Raw genomic sequence first — 18,478 nt, 5'->3', positions numbered from 1 at the left:
AGTTTGTAAACTATGAACTTAAGTTTCAATATATGTTATGTAACCTTTCCGCTTTTACTCTGATTTCTCTTATCTATGAAATGTTGTAATACTGTGATGCTTGATGAGGGAATTCCTGAAAAGATTGTTACGTGGATGATTCGGGTTTCCCGAGGACACCCGACAGACTTCTTGAGTCATTTGGAACTCGTGCACGTCGATCAGAAGTCTTTGGGACAATGATGTGTGCATGTGGGCCACTTAATTCAGGAGGTTCTGCCACAGCGGACAGAGAATGCGATTGCTTCTCACTAGCCTCTAAGGAACAGGGGCATCGTGTAGCCTCTAAGGAACTTGCATATCAGATGTCTGCAGGTGGCTGCTGGCCTTCAACTGGAAATTAATATTTCAGTCTCTTCTTTAACTTTAGTCATTGATATAGGAACTCTACTCATTGATATACGATGGGCAGCAAATGAGCAAAAGGTTCAGATCATCAGGCGAACCATTCCTCTTAGTTGTGTATACCTTCAGTTTAAGTTGATGTCTGCTTGTAATTTTTGCTGAGTTACTCCCCAATCTACCAATGTTTGAGGTAATGTGAAATGAATGCAAAAACAAATTGTTCAAGTCTATCATGTCTCAGGTCCAGAAACAATTCTCATGCTTATGATTTTGACATAAAAAATGCGACCACATTCCTGTAATACGTGGGCAACCATATATAACTCCCTTCTGCAATTCAGCAACTCGAACTCACTAAGATATAGTCCATACAACCAGAGAGAAATTTTTGTGAACTTAATGTGTGACCTCAACCACAGCAACAGCTCATAGGGAGACGCAAATTTGATCCATAATTACCTGTCCTCTATAGCCGGTCCCTCCAATATCACGTATACTCAACCACCTAGCTGATTCCTTGATCGGAGTAACCGGCTTGTTGTCAGGCGGAGACACGAGATTGTGTCCTTCAGGTGCGTGTGGGCGAGGCGTGCGTGGAGAAGGGGTGGAGGAGGAGCCGCAATTACCATGTTAACCTTCCACTCATAAAAATAATTATCACTAATTAATTACTTAGGAATCAGGAGGAACTAAGAGGTACTCCCAACCACTGTAAAAGAGCTCTTATAAATTTCATCAACCCTGATCTTTAGCTGTTTTTTTTTTCCTTCTATAAACAAACCAATAGCATAGCATCACTATTATCCTTTGCAGCGTACGTAGTACACATGGATCCTGTTAATTCATCGTCGTTATCCTAATATATATGGCCTTACTTTCGTATATAGCCGAGGCAGAGAGCCTCTTTGCGACATCATCAGGAAAAGGTACTGTATATTTCACACACAAAAAAAAAGAAGAATAAAGAAGATACCAGGGAAAAGGTGGCAACTTTTTTTATTTCATAACTCTAAAAAAGCCCATTGCCATTGGTGGTCACAATTGCGCATGTTCCCAATCATGCCATGCCCCTGCAAGCAAATGGACATCCTACTTTACAATCAGCCCCGAAAGCAAATGTCAGCTCATGTGTCGTCGTAGTACTTGCATTGTAGCTTGTAGGAGAGCCTTGTCTTGTCTCTCCCCCCTTAAGACCTGTTCGGAGAAGGCAAAGGATCGATCAATTGCTGCTAATGATGGTCGACGACGCAAAGCTAGCTGAGACATGACCATTGCTGCTAGAGGTGATGAAAATGGCAGGCTACACTTGATGAGCTGATGAGAGTTGAGCTCCTCGGTGACTATCATATATAGTCGAACAAGTACTGTCGTGAACTTATTCAGGTTGAGGATGCCCAAAGCGTGGTTGAAAGATTGCACCATCACCAATTTGCCACACTTTTTCCCCCCAGAGATTATTCTATCCGCGACGACCCATACCCTTCGACGGGCTATATGAGCAGCATCATACAGGGCGTCCACTTTTCACGAACGGGTGAGCGTAAGTGGCAGCCCAAGATATTTGAAGATGCAAAAAAAGATGGGGGAAAAAAAGTAGACAGGCAGGCAGAACTATCTGATAGTGCTGCTACCTACGGGCCACCACCGGTATAGTATAAAGCTGATCGAGCTCGATCGTAGTAGGCTTTGGATTGGGTCGAGTACAGATTAAAGACGAGGGGGGAATATATGGCATTTGTGTGTGTATCCGATGCGTACCTTAGCAAGAATATATATCATAAAGTATATGTATATGTATACACACACGCGCCTCGCCCTCCACTGATTGATTGATTGATTGATTGCTATGGCTTTTCTCGGGAAATTTACCTCGTATCTTCTTGCTGCGACCTGCAGCTAGCAGAGATGCGCTATACATACTGTACAACAATGATCATATCGATCCATCGAGGACAATCTCATCGTCTCCCATGACTAATACCAGTACTGATTGGTAAGCTGTGATATATAAATCAGTAGTTCAGTAACTGATTGGAAGCGAATTGATCTGCCGATCGATTGCAGTCACTCCAACCTTGCATGTCATTTTCCTTGGGACATTTCTACGCCAAACTCGATCATGGAAGAGCTCGATCTCGCTCGCTTGCACTGCGCTGCCGCCTCCAGCAGGACACGTACGTACGCTGCTCGCCCGGCGTCGCGATCGTCTTCGAGTACCTGGAGGCAGGAGGAGCCTTGTCCTTGTGCACTGCGAGGGCGTCGTCGTAGCAGTCATCATCATCACACTGGATGAATAATGCGAATGCGATGGGGAACGGGATCCCACTAGCGCCCGGCTGTCAGCAGTCCCGTGTGCGTGCACTCATCAGCTAGCCGATATCACCACCAGGCTGGGGGCCGGCCGGGCAATCCATCCATTCTCTTTGCACGGGCGGCGCAGATGGAAAGAAAAAACGCATCGGATTCCGGGTGCCCGCGCGCATTCCGCGGCCACTGTACGTAGTCCGATCCTGTCCGTAGGGGGTAGTAGGGCAGCCGCCTGGTGTACTGTCTGCTGTCTCGGCGTCCATCCAGTGCCTGCCCACGGATCCGTGAACCGTGATAATGTAGGCAGACGACGATGCCCCCCATGATGCAGGACCGACCGATTTCAGGCTATACTAGGGTGGTGAAGAAGCTCAATCCACAAGCTAAAACTGCTATAGGGAAAAAGAAGCTCTGGTAGTTTTGTTTTGTCGTTAATGACCGAATTGTGTTTTAGTGCTGTCTCGTGCACTAGAAGTTGGTTTAAGTTGTAGGAGTCGGTCTTCGTGCTTCAGTTATTTGTTGGTCTAATTCCCATTCAAAAAACTGGACTGTCATCTTTTTTTTTAGTTCTTCTTCTAATAAAAGTTACGGTAAAGCTTTTGTCGTACTTTCTTAGAAAAAAATTTTATATTTCAACACTGGTTAAACACTTTATATTTCAGTAATTCGGTATTAAACTACTGTTATCATAATAATCGCGGGCAGATCGTATACTGTAGTTGATTCGCTCCGATGATTACACAAAAGCTAGCAGGAGCTGATTTATGCAGGCACCGCATAAAGTAATGCCTGTTTGTCGAGGTTGAATTGGGCGAATTAGTTCGCTGTTAAATCTTACGGTTACATCGATGCAATTCTTGTGGCTAGATTAAATTATCTTTTTATGAGGAAACTAGAGTAAATTATCATGTCTGTAGAGTGAGCAGCTAGCAACTAAAAACCGAATCAGATACATCCTACACAAAGTTTTAAGACAAGGAGGGGCACCACCACCTATGGATTCTTCATGTTATACGTGGAACTGAAACGTGAAAAAAAAGGGGGTTACTGAATTTGCAACAGAAATAAGTGGGCTTAGATTTGTGGTCACCACGGTAAATCTTTCGGCAAACATTTTCACCTGCTTATCACTGAAGAACCACAGCAAGATCGTATGTATTATATATGTTCGATTCTTATCGGGCCAATATACAAATCTAAATGCACGGATATACTACCCTCACTCTCACAATCTCACGTCTAAACGACGCTGAAGAATAATTTTACTGTTACTTCGACAGAAACATGCAACACCGGGTTAATTGGCCACAGACTTATCTTGCGATTAAATACAGAACAGCACAATCAAAAACTAATTTAGCAAAGAACCAGAACATCTTTTAGGGAAACTACCACCAGCAGTTCAAAAAAACTAAAGTAGCTAGAGCCACCACGCTTAAAGACGAGCGGCCTTCTTCCCTGAGGCTCAGAGAGAGTGATGGTGAAGCTGAAGCCTCTCTCCCCCACTTGAGCATGCAGTTTGTTCTCGCTTTCAATGCGGATCGTGGATCCATGCCACGTGAAGAGCCCCTCAAAGCGCGCAATCTTTGGGTGGGTGAGCAAGCTTGATCGACCGGCAGGCAATGGAATAGTCATGCGGCGTGCTTGTGACAGAAACAAGAGAAGCATCTAGCTAACTACCTAGCTAGACACTGTTGTGTGTACAATTAATCACTACTAGCTTTTTCTTCTAGGGTTGCAATCAGTGCATGTCGATTTCTGAGCTGAAAGAACCTTCGTCCAAGTACACATTTGGATGAAAACAATGCAACTTTCTCACCCGTGGCCGTGCACTGCGTTATTGTCCACCTAAACTGCCCATTGGGCCTGTTTAAACGCGCTACACGCGGCTTAGTAGCGGCTGGTCGTTTATGCGGTTCATGTTGATACTGATTTGTTCTAAGAAATAGAAAATATTGTTCCATAGCTGAAAAGTAGCAGTTGATAAGCTCAAGCGAATAAGGTTTAAATGGCTAATAAGTGGTCAGAGATGATTGCTTTGCATTTAGGTGAACTTGTCGATGCATACTAACATGAAACATTTTTTTTTTACTAAAATTGGATAAAATACATCTTACCTCTACCTACCGTGATAGTATGGTTTTAAACTCTTGAAATATAAAATCAAACACCCAACGCTTCACAACAACCAAAACCACACCAAATACCTCTCCTCTGAACCGGTTCAAAGTGTATTCCAGAGGTGATTTTGTTAATGTGGCAATCTATAACCTCATTCAGCATTTAAGGTTGTCATTGTCGAGAGTTCCTTGACATCCTTTAGGCCTTGTTTGGATGTAGTTGGATTCGCATCAATCCACATGTGTTGGGGTGGATTGGAGTGGAACTTGAACTAAATTCCACCCCGATCCACTCCAACACATGTGGATTGAGGTGAATCCAACAACATCCAAACAAGGCCTTATAGTGGCGCGAGCACCGAGGATGGCTGAGTAGGGGGCCATAAGGCGACGAGAGAGGGACAGTGGGGTGTTGACATATGGGGCCCATGATGCTACATTAGCAAAAACGAACAAGAGTTATTTGGTTTCGATAGTAGGCAAGTGTTCCGCATATAGTTTTATAATTTAAGAGTAAAGAATGAACTACCATGATAGGTAGTGATTGAAAAGTAGGACAATGAGAGAGGAGAATGGTGGGGTGTTGACTTGTGGGACCATTGATGCCATATCAGCAAAAACAAACAAGGATTGTTTGGTTGAGGAGTGCTCGATGCACTACTACATATAATTTTAACGGAGGCGGGCATTTTGGATTAACCGAGGCGGGCATCCAAAACGCCTCGGACGAAAGGTCACGGTAAATCAGACCTTTTCCGAGACGGTTAGGATGCCCGCCTCGGTTGATAAAATAAAAAAATAAAAAAAAATCTAGGCCCATCGATAGGGCCTGCTGAGTCCATCGACAAAGCCCGCCAAAGCCCATCAGGGGACAGTGGTGCCCTAGATCCTTCGTTGGAGGATGGCAACCCCTGGATCCGCCGCCGTCGAGGGGCGCCACCACCATAGATCCTCCGCTGGAGGACGTGGTGCCCGTGATCCGCCGCTAGGGGCGCCACCACTCCGGATCCGTCGGGACGAGCCCGCAAGGTGGAGGACGCCGGAGGTGGTGGAGGACGAGTAGGGGGTCGCTGCGAGCTTGGCCGTGAGGGGATGGAGGGGCACGCCACCCGCCATGCCCGACGGAGGGGTGGGTCACTACGTCGGATCTGGCCTTGTCCAGACCGAGGGATGGAAGGGGTGTTGCGCGCGCCGTCGGGAGGGAAGGAGAGGGGTGCTTCGTGCGTCGTCGGGAGGGAAGGGACGGGGATGGGAGGGGAGGGTGTCGGGTGGATCTCGCCTGAGCGCCGGGAGGAGAGGAGCTTCGGTCGAGAAGGAGAGGGGCTTCGGCCGGGAGAAGGGAGGGGAGGGGTCGGGTGAGGGAAGAGGTCGAGTGAGGGAAGAGTGAGGAGTGGAGAAACTAAGTCGCTAATATATACTCAGAGCGAAATATCGGGCCCAAACGGATCAAGATGGACTGTTTGGGCTCTGAAATGGGCCACTATTATCCGAGGTGGGCCTTATAAGATGCCCGCCTCGGTTAATGTATTAACCGAGACGTTTGCATTAGAACAACCGCCTCGGTTAATCGATATTAACCGAGGCGGGCATTCTAAGCTGCCCGCCTTGGTTAATCGATTTTGCGAGGCGGTTTTTCTAACCGCCTTGGTTAATAAAAAAATGACCGCCTCGGAGGCCTATTTCAAAAGGTCTTGCAAAATAATTTTTTTAGTAGTGATGTTTTGTAATTCAAGGGTGAAGTCAAAGTGTGATGGTGTAAAATAAAAAATCACAAGCGGGAACACATATGTTAGTCTTATAATTTACCAATCGCCAATGTTAGCATGGCATCATCAGCATCGTTATAATCATCTTCTGGAAAATAATCATCATCTCGATCATGGCAGAATCAATGGTAGGAACTGGGCATAATGTGAGGGCTAAAATCTGGACTTCATTTCCCAATTGCTGCCTTCAGGAGGTGATGGCTGGGTGACGGACAATCTTCAGGTGACCCCCACACGGCTTGGATTTTTCTTGAGACGCTTTGGCACGTTCTGTGGAAGAGAAATTTGGACTGAAACTCAATTTGAGACTTCGACACGAATTAAATGAAAAATCCAAATTCTGTCTGTGTGATGGTACGAAAATGTGCAAGTGTCATTTTCAGTTTGGTCATCTGCAGTTTGTAGCAAGATTGGGTTAAAATTTCGAGGGAGATTGTCTGGTGGGCACTCTCTTTCTTTTTCTTCTTCCTTCCTTCTTTTCTTTCTTTACTTCCCGTTTTGATATGTACTCCTACACCAATCCAACGCTACAACTAGTTCCAAGGGACAGTTCTGGGATCTCAGTAAACTTGCTATAATTAGTGATTTGGGTCAGTTCTGAGAAGCCTTACTGCGAGTTTCATTTGTATTTAATATTATAATACATTAGCAGATTTGATTACATGGCAGATTAAAGGCCTGTTTGGATGCACCCAACTAAATTTTAGCTAGGTAAAAAATTTCAAAGCTAAACAGCTAAAAGTTCTCCCATCTAAATTTTAGCTAGATGTTTGATGCTCCAGCTAATAGACTCAGCTAAATTTTAGTTGGCTTAGTTGGATTAAAATAGCTAAACTCGGTTAAACTTAAGCTGATCTTTTAGCTGAGTTATTTGGATACCTAGCAGTTAGATTTAGCTAGCTGAAGTTTAGTTGGTGCATTCAAATATGCCCACGAAACGAGGGTTTTTATCAGATTCACTGTCACATCGAATCTTTAGACGCATGCATGGAGTATTAAATATAGACGAACATAAAAACTAATTGCACAGTTTGGTCAGAATTGACGAGACGAATCTTTTGAGCCTAGTTAGTCCATGATTGAACAATATTTGTCAAATACAAACGAAAGTGCTACAGTGTCGATTTTCTAAAAAATTCTGGAACTAAACAAGGGCTAGATGAAATATATTGTCATAGTTATTATCATAAAAAAAGCTAAGGCCTTGTTTAGTTCACCCATAAACCAAAAACTTTTCAAGATTTCTATCACATCGAATCTTGCGGCATATGCATAAAGTATTAAATATAGACGAAAACAAAATATATTTGCACAGTTTACCTGTAATTCATGAGATGAATTTTTTGAGCCTAATTAGTCCATAATTAGATAATAATTATCAAATAAAAACAAAAATACTACGGTACGCAAACAAAAAACCTTCGAAACTAAACAAGGGCTAATATGATAGCCTTGATAACGAGACTCGGACTAGTTGGTACATGCTACATGCTCCAACATAATCTCTTTTATTTTGACTGCTCTAGCTCCTAGCTAACGCCGAGACACGAAGCGCCTGTCCTGTCCAATCGAGCGGAATCTATCAAACGCATCGTGCGTGGCCTTGTTGCAACTGTTCCATTCCCCTTTCCTGTAGCCCCCGTGGTCGTGGCACGAAAAGATTGCCCGCCCACTGCGCGCTGCTAGCGGGTGCCTCTGCGATCCCTCCGGGGTCGTCACTCGTCCCGGCACCGGGATGGCGACGTATCTCTTGCAAAAGGCGTGTCAACTTCCCGCCTCTCTTTGCTGCTGGTCCGGGCTTGAGCTCCGTGCATGATGCCGATCGATGGCAACTAAAGCGAGAGCGAGGGCACAGCAGGGCACGGGACGTCGGGACGGCCGGCCGGCCGGGACCCCATGGTGCTCGCGGATCGCGGTGGCATGGCCTGCCTCCTCATCGTCGCCGGCGGCTCAAACACTTGGACGTGCGCCGTGCAACGCCTGAACGGCATCTACTGATGTGACGTTTCCATATATACGGAACTTCGCCGTCATGGTGGTGTGGTGTGTGCTGAGGGGGTTAAAGTTCGGAAAGTTGCCGAGATTTTGGACGGTGACTCCGGGCAATGGTAATCGCAATCGCACCCTATATTTTGAGCTGCATACAGACAACTAGTTTGTACGGATGCCGCCAAGGCTACAAAACCGTTTTTGTTTTTGAAACAGGAGGAACAAGAAGCCCTACTGGAGATATATATTAAAAAAAGACACATGCAGTTTGCTACAAAAACAGTTTTGCAACTAGCTATCTAAAGGCGGTTTTATATAGCTACAGCTTTATAAGTATCCTACAATGGGGGATATAAACTGATTGGATGAACTCGATCACTTTTGAAAAGAAAAGTGTTTAGCTATGTGGTTACGTACAGGTTCAGAATAATTCCGTCAGTGTCTTTCGTTTTCGCATTTGATTTGAAGCGAGGACGGAATCTACCGTTTCCACACACTGTTCACCACCGGGCAGGTATGTGCGCATATAATCCACTCAAGTCTGAAATTGCTTCTTATCAGGAGTATTAATAGTGCCTCAACTGACGCAACTAACTAAACAACGGTTGCCAAGTCTGAGTTGTGCTGCGCGTCTTAACAACAAGTGGCCTCCTAGGCTGGCAATCAAGCTTAGGCCCTGTTTAGTTCCCACCCAAAAATTTTTCATCCATCCCATCGAATCTTTGGACACATGCATAGAACATTAAATGTAGATAAAAAAATAAACTAATTACACAGTTTAGTTGAGAATCGCGAGACGAATCTTTTAAGCCTAGTTACTCCATGATTAGCCTTAAGTGCTACAGTAACCCACATATGCTAATGACAGATTAATTATGCTTAATAAATTTGTCTTGCAGTTTCCTGACGAGCTATGTAATTTGTTTTTTTATTAGTTTCTAAAAACCCCTCCCGACATCCTTCCGACACATCCGATGTGACATCCAGAAAATTTTCGTTCCCAATCTAAACAGGCCCTTATCCTTCATGCAACAGGAAAGCATCACGGATTCCTTTCTGGAGCCTAGTAGAATAGAAGAACATGTACCGGCCGGGACCGGGAGCATGCAGCCAGTAGCTAGGCAGGCAGGCACAGCAGTACACTAGACATTGAACAGCAGGTCCTGCTGTCTGCTCAAATGTGCTAGGCTGCGCTGCTGCTAGCTCGGGGGGGGGGGGGGGGGGGGGGGGGGGGGGGGGGCTCGTACTCCATGTAGATATAAACAAGCGTGTCGTGTGATATCCTAAAGTTCACCGGGACGCCTTTGCCGAAAAGGAAAGGTCCAGATTTGGTGGTGTCGGCGTTAAGTTACTTCGAAAACCCATCTTAACTCCGGCCCGCACTGAGGCATATGGTACTACATTATTCAGCATGAACGAACACAACTTGGTCGATGAATAAGGGGGGTGCTTCGTTCCATCCTCCATAAAATAAAAATTGATGGTTAGGTCGCACTGTTCCACAGGCCTCCAGTGCTGTCTACCAGTGGGATGGGTGTTCTTGTTTCCCAATCAGACGAAGAGGGCTCTTCAATGTAGTGAAAGTGAGCCTCAGCCAGTTCAGTACCCTGTCCCTACCTATAAAGAAAGACGTTTAGGTTAGTGACACGGTCTCTAAAACTTAACTTTAACTTCTTTCATATTTTTATGAAAGCATTTTTCTTCAAGATAAATCTATTCATATAGTTTTTACATTTCCGAACTCAACAACTTAAAAGTTATTTATAGTTTATATTCTCAATGTTTGACTCAAGTATTATCCAAAACGATTTTCTTTATAGATACGTTATAGATGCAGAAATGGCGGATAGAAGTTGATGGAGTCATCAAGGCAACTGAGGTAGCTGTTGCGCCGGTTCAGGGCACCAATGAAGAGGGATGGATCCTTTTGTGGCGTGGCGTCTTTGGTCTTTTGCTGCTGCAGTTGTCGTAGCCTGCTTGTATACTACGAGTAGTTGTATTGTGCATTTGTGCTTGATCGAAATGTGCCGAGTATAAAGCGACTTTCTTTGCTGAAAACGAACACGCGCCACCATATACGGTACCACTTGAAATTGAAAGCGAGCGCTCTGCTGCGTGCACTGACAGGTGACTGACGGAGCCAAATCTACTACTGCTGCACTGTTGACGATTCAGAAGAGGTCAAGAGGACCACTGGCTTCGATTGCATTCCCCTTGAAAAATTTTGCCAAGCTGGTTGGACTTGACGAGATCGATTTTGCTACGGAGAGGAGGAATTTTTGCCATATCAAAAAGTAACGTTCTTCCTGAGAGCGTGGCCGTATCGCATAGGAAATGAAGCAAAAACTTTCTTCTACTGATGTTTATCGAGTTGCCCACTTTTGGAGCATCTATAGTACTATAGCTAGTACTAGTACTCGGAGTATATTATTACATGGTTGACGTAACTAAAGCTCTTTCATTCACCGTCACTCACCTTGCAAGTTGCAAAGTCAAAACTCAAAAGCAGAACCAGGTACATTTACCGGCCAAAAGTTGGAGCTGAGGATTACGTTCTTATTTGGGAGTATCTCAACGCGATCTTTAGCTTGTGGACAGTGACGTCTCCACCATGTTTTCGAAAGCAGGAGCAAGGGTTAACGGTTTGACACAGGTCAATGATTGGTCTGGTGCCACAGTAGTTGTTTTATTTTTAATAAAACTGTCTAAAGGCCATGTACGTCTTAACTGTGTGTTACGTCGCTCCGGGGGGAAAAAAACCCCGTGTGTTCACGTCAGTTTCGGAGTTCCTTTCATCTGCACTTGAGGAATTAAGACGATGAAAAGATGAAAGGGATAATCAACTCCTCCTTACTTTCTACCTGCCTGATATGGAGTGAAGTGACTATACAATACAAGCACGAAGCCATCAACACGTACAACAGCAGCTAGGCATCGGCAAACAACAGTCCGTGCACTGCGAACAAGAAGGATCCGTACAGAGGATCGGAGGCGGCATGCAGCAGCGCATGTCGTTGGCGCAATTTGCCGGCCGCCCTACCCTAGTATTTGCGAAAGCCGACGCGGGACCAACCGGCGGCACTGTCGCCGCGCCATCTTTCGACCCTGGTGCGCGTGGGGTTCATTCGACGCAGCAGCGCCGGTGCGCGGGGGGAATCTGCCGAGCCAGCGAGCGATGGCGGACTGCGAGATCTTTGATAGATACTGTAGGTGACCAGACCACACCACTGCGTTGGATTTGGATGGATGCTAAATTAGAGGCAGACACTGGTACTGTGATGCGCCTTATCTCTGCTATCCCACCGCAGGCGGAGTACTATAATGTGGTTTGCTTTTGCCGATCTCCACGGGCATCTCGGGGCAGAGGCAGGCAGGAGTAGACCTGCTGCGAGTGCGAGTGCGAGGGCAAGTGCCGGTCCCTCACCGCAAGTCCACAAGTGAGTACAACTGCGGTTTGGCTTGCTATGCTGCATGCTACGAGTGCCGCACCGGTCCCTCACCACAGAACCGTAGTATTGATCGGTTTGGTTTTGCTAGCCCGGGCCCGAGACTAGCTCGGCTGAACCGCACAAAGGAAATAAAGGGCGTTGCTAATCAGTAATCACATCGTACGAAACGAAAGGTTGAACAAGGGGACCAGGTTTACCCACGCTCTGCGGCCGCCGCCCGCCGGCTGCAATTCTCCTTCGCACGGAACGCAATGACACGGTAGTATTAGAAAGAGTAACGGAGAGCACACAGTGACACAAGTACTACGTATACTCGGGTAGTTTCCAGGAATGGCCACGTACGCAAACAAACCACGAACACAAAAAGGTCGTGCCGCTGAGTCAATCGGATGACGTGACCAACGCTTACCACCACCACCACCACCGTTTTCGGTGGAAGGAAAAAAAAAAAAACAAGGACACACACGGCTGCATCGGCAACGGATCCCCATCTAGCCGTCAGCGCAAGCGCCGCCGCACCCGCACTCGTCCGCCGCACGGCCAACGCCTGCCGTTCCTCCACCGGTCGGTCCGCGCCTGCCTGCCTACGTCCTCGCCTGCCGGGTACTACCTACCGCTGCCGTCCCGTCAGACCGTCATCCCGTCCTCGTGAGTCTGACGCAGGCGGGCGCGTCGTGCTGCGTCGCGTCGCATCGCGTTTCGCGTGCAATCGGCAACCGCGACCGGGGCTGCTTTTGGCCCACCCGGCGGCGATGGTCCTTCGCCACGGGATATTCCCCCGCCGGAACGGCACCAAGCGGGCGAGATCCCATTCCCTCCACGACCACAACCCGCGCGCTTTTCCACTTCCGCCGTGGCGCGTGGCCTCCCCAGGTCTCGGCCGCGCCACCGCCAACCCAACCCATTCCAACCGAGCGCCCCACCAGGCAGGGTCCGTCGCGGTCGGGCGTACGGGCGCGTCGATCGTCGCCCCACGGCCGGGCATAGTAACCGCGTGACATCGACGTGGATTGGGGGCTCGACCGCAGTGGCGCAGTCTCGGTAGTACCAGCCGGCCGGCGACCAGGACAGGGAGCATCGCGGTCGCGGGCTGATTCATACTGTACTACACGATGGCTGTGGTCTAACTGGGGCACCGCCCTCTCGAGGACCAAAGAGCCGGCTGGCCGCGCGACTACTGGCTCTCGGTACGTCGGTGTGTATTGCGGTACCACACACAGACAGAGAAGCAATTGATTGTGTGGAGTATACATGATGTGGTTGACGATATGGCTTAGCACTACTGCATTAACTAACGACCACGACATAGTATGAGGGTTGTTTTGTGGATAACTTTAAGGCCTTGTTTAGTTCGTGAAGGAAAAAATTTCGCGACACTGTAGCACTTTTGTTTGTTTGTGATAATTATTGTCTAACCATGAACTAACTAGGCTCAAAAGATTCGTCTCGTCAATTTCGACTAAACTATGCAATTAGTTTTTATTTTCGTCTATATTTAATACTCCATGCATGTGTCTAAAGATTCGATGTGACGGGAAATCTTGAAAAATTTTAGGTTTTTGGATGGAAGTAAACAGGCTGTAAGGGCAGTTTTAGTAGAGTTTTATTAGAGTTTTATGTACATTAAATATGCTGATGTGACACTGTATTAATAAAGAGAGATGATAAAAGTTTTATAGGAGTAGAGAGAGTTAGGTCAATCTCAATAGAGTTTTATGCATATTAAATATGCTGATGTGATATTGTATTAATAAAGAGAGATAATAAGAGTTTTACGAAAATAGTGAGAGTTTCAGGGGGGTAAAACTCTTATGCAATGTTTCCAAAATATAAATCTATAACTCTTATAATCCTAAACCCCACTAAACTATTTCTCTAAGCATGCAAGCTATCCACCTAAGCAATGCACTACCATATTCAATTAAAATCCACTCCTAAGCAATGCACTACCATATTCAATTAAAATCCACTAAGTAAAACCTCAATAACTATTTATCTCAACATGCAATGCACTACCACATATACAATTAAAATCCAATAGCACACATGACAACTGTAGTGTCCATGTCAGCAAAACAAATAAATATAGCCCACATCATGATACTACATAATCCATTAATCCGCAATTCCCGCAGCAACGCGCGGGGCATGCTCCTAGTGTATTGGAAATCATGAAACCCCTTCTGAGGATGGCCTTAGTTAGGCCGTGTTTAGTTCCCGATGGGAAATATTTCGCGACACTGTAGCACTTTCGTTTATTTGTGATAATTATTGTCCAACTATTGACTAACTAGGCTCAAAAGATTCGTCTTGTCAATTTCGACCAAACTGTGTAATTAGTTTTTATTTTTATCTATATTTAATACTCCATACATACGTCTAAAAATTCGATGTGACGGAAAATCTTGAAAAATTTCGGATTTTTGGGTGGAAGTATACAAGGCCTGCAGGAGTTCACATCAATTTCATCACCACCATTTTGGACACCTGTGCCACCTAAATTATGCGACGCTAGATTTTGCCCCGTTTGTGAGCTCGAGCGGACGCCCTTGCTCCCCTGGTCACCGGCGTTCTGGGGCTCCGGGCCAGTCCCGGATCACGATCAAACCCCGCCGCGTTCCCAGCCACAAGCTTTGATGGCGACGCGCCCGGCCGCAGGAGTACGCATTGCTCCATCCCCTCCACCCCTTTCGTTCTCTCTCCTGTAGTAAGTATTTGCAATCATCATGCACGTTGTTTGTGGTGGTGGTGGTAGAAGCAATGCAATCAACCACGCCGCCGGTGCCTAGTAGCGATCGGCCACTTGTCAGGTGGCTGGAGACTGATCGAGGTGAGCCTCTGTGGTGGCGAGCGCGCGAAGCGAATCGCAGGACGACGCCACGCGGCCGGGGGACGCAGGCAGGTGGCAGCAGGCAGCAGGCGAAGACAACGAGCCGCGCACGGGCGCACGGCGGCCCCGGGCGGGGGCAGCAGCGGGCCGGGACGTGTGAACGCGGCGGCCCCAGCGGCATCTCCCCGTCCCCGGGTCGGCCTCGGAATCTCCATCGGCTCCAGCCACGGATGCCGAGATGCCTCTGCTGCTGCTGCTGCTGCTTGCGGCTCTCGCCTCGCCAGTAGAACGACCAACCGGCGGTCACCCAGGCGCGCGCTTGCGAAAATCCCTCTCGTGTCGCGTTCACGCGCTGGACTGATGCCACCCGCCGGGCACCCAGACCGAAAGCGCATGTCTGCGCGATCGAGGTCGACAAGGACCGCGACAATTCTACCCCGCTCTACTGCGAGTGGCTGTCTGGTGTGGTGTCATCGACGATCGAACCGATCGACGTCCTCAGGGGCACACTTGGGTTTTGAGGCGTACGGCTTGGTTGTACGACAATTGGGCGTCGACAGAAGGCGATGTGGCGACACAAGCTCGTGTAGCCATGTCTAATCGAAGTTAGTGCAGTCTGTATATTTCAGGAGATAAAATACTATGCTATTGCTACTCTACTGTAGGGTGGTTCGATGCATGGATGTCTAGGCGCCCGTGTACCATGTTCAACACATCAATAAGCGCCTCGTGGATCGGATTAACATCGAATAATTTGTCCGGATGAAACTAATCACACTGATGCTCTCGACGCCTGGCCTAAGCTTTTTGTTGGCTCTCGATGCATGGAACATTAAATATTAAATTAAAAAACTAATTATATAATTTGCCTGTAATTTGCGAGACAAATATTTTGAACATACTTAGTTTATTATTAGACAATATTTGTCAAATACAAACAAAAATACTATAGTGTCAATTTTGCCAAAATTTTTGAAACTAATCAAGGCCTATGTTGTTTGTTGCCACCTAGGTAAAAGAGCATGGCTCACTATATTTTGTTGCCATCCATATTGGTAAGATGTGGTTTGCTCTACATATATTTTTTTGTCTATTTTTCCTTTTTAGTGTAAGTTCATTTCAACAACTTTACTTGTCTTTGGAGGGATAGTCCAAATTTATTTTTAAATCACATTAAAACGTAAAAGCTCACATGTACTCACCCTTATAGGCCGTGTTTAGTTGGTGAAGGAAAAAAATCCGCGATACTATAACACTTTAGTTTGTTTGTGGTAATTATTGTCCAACCATGGACTAATTAGGCTCAAAAGATTCGTCTCGTAAATTCCGACCAAACTGTGCAATTAGTTTTTATTTTTGTCGATATTAAATACTCCATACATGCATCTAAAAATTCGATGTGATATAAAATCTTGAAAAAATTTAGGTTTTGGAATGGAAGTAAACAAAGTCATAGATGCAAGCATCTGTGTGGCATCTCGTCGTTGACGGATATAGCATCTCGTTCTTTGAAAAATTATGCAGACAGATCTCGATATTGACAAAATTACTTAGAGGCATTTCATTGTTGATGTATATGCTATGTACCATTAAAAAATATTGTTAAATCCCAGAATAAATGTAAGCATCCGTGTTAAGTTAAGAATTTAATTTTTATAGATAAATTCCATCACAAGAACCAAATTAATAAGTAATCTACATTCAATTTATAAACATGTCTCTGCCTTCTTTAACTAGCTGCACGGTTTCACCAATTTGATATGTTGATCAGATCTGCTATTTATATGAAACTGCCACCTGATTGATCAGATCTGCTATTTATATGAAACTGCCCCTGATTGTCTTGTGTTATTATTCATGGAGACGTGGGCAACCCAACTCGCAGGCTGTTTAGCCTTTCGAGGCCACGAAAGATAGGCGATAACGAGGAACCTGCATCTACTATATGACCTCTCGTAACTTTAGGCAGCCAAAGGTACCTCTCCCTGTACTACAGCTACCCAATATGGTCAACTCCTATTGAAAGAATCTTTCTCTCCTTATTAAATATACTATTATATTAGCAATTTCTTATGCCAATAATACTCATCAGTTTAGTCACAATCAAAATACGTATGAATTATGAGCGCTATTGAACTCGTGAGCACATTCCAATTCACTAGAGTATGCCAATAATTCTCAAGGTTCATTTGTCGGCCGTGCTAGCTCACCGGCTTCGGACAACCTGTGTTATCCATGTAATTGGATTACTATATTTTTGGACCAGCAGAAGAAATTAAAGGTCACTTTCTATCAAAAATAAAGTAAAAGGTCTTAAAGTTTATAAAGTAAAAACACATCGTTTTCTAAAATAAAACAAAACGCTACATATATCATAAGTATGTATATAGCCGCAAAAAAAAAAGAGCCTGTCAGCTCAACGCGTGGACCACTATAGAACGTGAACGTCGTCAGCACTCAGCACTCGGCAGTGGCCGATACCGAGCATTATAGTTGTCTTATCTTCCACAAACTAATGAGCATTAGTATGGTTCATCAGGGCCTATAGGAGTAGAGTAAGATATCTCCAGACTCCACTGCCTGTGTCGGCTGTCATCTGTAGGAGTTTTTTTTTTAGCATTTGTAGGAGTTGAATTTCGAAAGAGAAAACAAACTTGTTCATACATAACGCAATAAACTAATAGCCAATTATGGAGAGCCCCGGTTGTTAGCCGACGACCTGAATTCTATTAAGAAATAAACAAGCAAAAAAAAAAGAAATAAACAACCAAATTGAGATGGGCGGCGCCGCGGCGGTCGCTGACGGGATCGCGTCATTCCAGGCCGGGGCCAACGGGCAACGGGCAACACCGCAACAGCGCTGATGGGCCCACACGGGCAATCAGTGCCGCACCCCTGACCCCTGCTGCCCTTGATCGCGCGTGCCTGCGTTTTCACGGCAGATTTCTTCCGTGCGCATCGTGCCTTCTTCATACACGTAGATTTAACTAAGCCTCGTTTAGTTTGTAGAAAATTTTACAAAAAATTTCACATTTCCCGTCAAATCAAATCTTTGGACGCATGCATGGAGTATTAAATATTTAAATAAAAATAAAAACTAAAAATACTACGTGTTGCGTTGCACTACGTGGTTCCTTGTCTGGCCGCAACAGGGGCTGTTATTGTTGTTGGATATGCCAAATGTTACCATCGGTCCATCACAGTCCCAGAGACCAGTATAATATACCACTCCATCTTTCTTTTAGTACCTACGTACACGTACGTATTTGTTTTTATAAGGAAATGCATGCACAGGTCAGCAGGAAAACTATAGATCGGTTCCCCTGTCTTGGTTTCGAGCTAGATCCCGGATTATTTAACTGGACACGCTGCACATGACATTTTCATGCTACCCTACTGCTGACACGGACTGGCCGTGGCCGTTCCAGTTGGGCCCGAGGGTCCATGGAGCATGCATGGTCAAGGTCAACGCCGGCCCCAGCACAGACAGGGATGACGAAAATGTGTATGTCCCCGTGCTTGATGACCTAATGCTGCCGCAACGGGCGTAGGTGGACTTCTGTTCCATAAATGTAAACCCTGTCACACGTATGACGTGTAGACCATGCCTGGTTTAGTTCAACCCAAAATCAA

The 18,478-nt window shown here is 45.9% G+C and overlaps 1 long non-coding RNA gene across 2 annotated transcripts; it reads right to left on the bottom strand.

The window, feature by feature from the left end:
- On the bottom strand, positions 684-2,538 carry LOC110430514. 2 transcript variants are annotated; one of them, XR_002447857.1, is made up of 2 exons: positions 2,143-2,538; positions 684-1,578 (listed from the first exon to the last, which is right to left on the bottom strand). It is a non-coding gene; the product is annotated as an uncharacterized LOC110430514 (long non-coding RNA). The 2 variants fall into 2 exon arrangements; XR_002447858.1 differs by having other exon boundaries at positions 2,254-2,538.

The sequence above is a fragment of the Sorghum bicolor genome, chromosome 9 (assembly GCF_000003195.3).
Source record: "Sorghum bicolor cultivar BTx623 chromosome 9, Sorghum_bicolor_NCBIv3, whole genome shotgun sequence".
NCBI classification, from domain to species: domain Eukaryota; kingdom Viridiplantae; phylum Streptophyta; class Magnoliopsida; order Poales; family Poaceae; genus Sorghum; species Sorghum bicolor.
This window is presented reverse-complemented; position numbering and strand designations above follow the sequence as displayed.